Source organism: Benincasa hispida, chromosome 10 (assembly GCF_027475165.1).
Source record: "Benincasa hispida cultivar pf3 chromosome 10, pf3_genome.v1.1, whole genome shotgun sequence".
In the NCBI taxonomy this organism is placed as follows: domain Eukaryota; kingdom Viridiplantae; phylum Streptophyta; class Magnoliopsida; order Cucurbitales; family Cucurbitaceae; genus Benincasa; species Benincasa hispida.
In genome coordinates this window covers 53,590,305-53,592,363 of record NC_143487.1, presented here as the reverse complement: position 1 = coordinate 53,592,363, position 2,059 = coordinate 53,590,305, and the positions used below count along the sequence as shown (strand labels likewise).

At 40.7% G+C, this 2,059-nt stretch overlaps 1 pseudogene across 1 annotated transcript; it reads right to left on the bottom strand.

The window, feature by feature from the left end:
* Nucleotides 1-272: 272 nt before the first annotated feature.
* LOC120087727 (putative carboxylesterase 2 pseudogene) lies at nucleotides 273-1,702 on the bottom strand (annotated as a pseudogene). The gene has a single exon (XR_016524075.1). The product of XR_016524075.1 is annotated as a putative carboxylesterase 2 pseudogene (transcript).
* Between the last annotated feature and the right edge of the window lie 357 nt (nucleotides 1,703-2,059).

Here is a 2,059-nt window from a genome sequence, read left to right as displayed (position 1 = left end):
ATTGATATCAACATTGTTATAAATTGGTACCTCAATATTTCCATATTTTGAACCTTGAGTTTAGTATGGCGAATTCTTCTTATATCTTTCTTTAAATATTTTATTTTATTATTATTATTACTATTATTATGATTATCATTATTATTATTATTATTATTATTATTTTCTGTATAGGGTAAGAGTGGCAAAGCATCCAAATTTTACTGAATATTTTATACCAGCACCATACTTTCTAGCTTCTATGAAACCAAGTGAAAAGGGAAAAACACTCATTGCCACAAAACAGAATCAGAAATAGAATACCTTATTTCACGTTCAATTCCTTCATTTTTTCCCCTCCAAACTACGAAACCAAAAAACAAGAAGAAAAAAGGAACTTTAAAATGACTTCAAATTCCGCTGCCGAAGAAGGCGGAGGAAATTTATTTAATTCTCTGATCACTTCACTCACGGTGGCCGGCATTGATGAAGGCGGCAAGCTTTCCGATGAAATCAACCGCCTCGTCGGATGTCGGGTTGAACAAATGAAACACGTGGCCTTGGCCTTTCGTCTCGACAACATCCACGGTGCCGCTCCATCCCGATTTCTGCAGACACTCGCTGTACAGCCATCCTCTGTTTTTCACAGCGTCCTTCTCCGCCACATAAACCGCCACTCTCTCCGCCGCTACCCGCCCCAATTCCGGGTCAAATTCAGGGTTCACAATCGGGTCATCTAACCCGCTAATCTTAGGGTAAACAAAATACCACAATTTCTCGATAAACATTCTATCTTTCGGATTCAGCTTCTCTTCATCTCCGATCAATTTCCCTCCCCAGAAATAAGGATGAACCAAAAGCAATCCCCTCAGATTTAACCCGGACGACCCTTCCGACCCGACCCGTATCGCCATTCGATTAGCAATGTTGGCTCCAGCGCTATCTCCGGCGAAATAAACCCGCTCCAAATCTGCAATTCCATTCAACCACTCCTCCGGCCCGGTTCCGGCCGAATGGGCGGCGACCCATTTCAAAGCATCCCAGGAATCTTCATAAGCGATCGGAAGCGGGTGCTCCGGAGCTAGCCGGTAATCGACGGAGACGGCGATGACGTTGGCTTCAGCGACTAAGGAGTTAAGATGACGGTTATAGGTGGTGGAGAATGCGGATTCGATGCAGAAACATCCGCCGTGAAAGTAAATGAGAAGAGGAAGTTTGTGAGGTTGTGCGGTGGGTTTGGGCCTATAAATCCGAACAGAGACGGCGGTTTCCGGCGAGATGACAACGTCTTTGGACTCGACGTCGGTTAGGGGGTCAAGAGACGGATCGACTAATTCGTTGCCGGCAAGCCTGTGGACGCGACCGTCTTTGTAAACGACGAGCAAAGGGGAAAAGTCGTGGGCAATTTCAGTGGAAGCCATGAGAGAGTAGATGAAAGGGAGCACGAAGCGGCAGATGAAGACGACGATTTTGAAAGAGAAATATTTCCTTATGCCTTTGATTTTATGAGTTCTAATGTGTGGACTTAAAAAGTGAGTTGTTAGGACTTGAAGAAATTATTGGTCGCAAGTTGTTTTCCATAATTTATTACATGTGCGGGAAAATAATTGCCAAACTTGTCATCTATATGACTACACCCCACCGTTATCAGAAGTCAAAATAGTGGCGAGCGGGTTGGTAGAATTGAGCTAATTCAAGACATATATTAACTAGTAAAACAATGTCGAGGTCATTGTATAACGTGTAATAAATTTTGAAAAACTGTAAAAAAAAATGTTCCATATACAATCTCATTTTTAAAAAATGACAAATAATATATGTTGATAACATATGGTCGCGATAATGTACTACAAAGCATATTTTTCATTTCCTTCATATGCTCGTAATTAAATTTGTCAATAGAGGAAGCTCATAATTACTCTTTTATTACTTATAAAAGAGTAATAGAGAAAATTGTAGTAGAGTGTCAAATGTCGGTTCACTTTAGAAAGATGACCGTTTTTTAATACTAAAATATGACCATCGATTCTTTTAGGATAGACCCGCCACTCATTAAGTTCTTGCATATATTATATTCTTT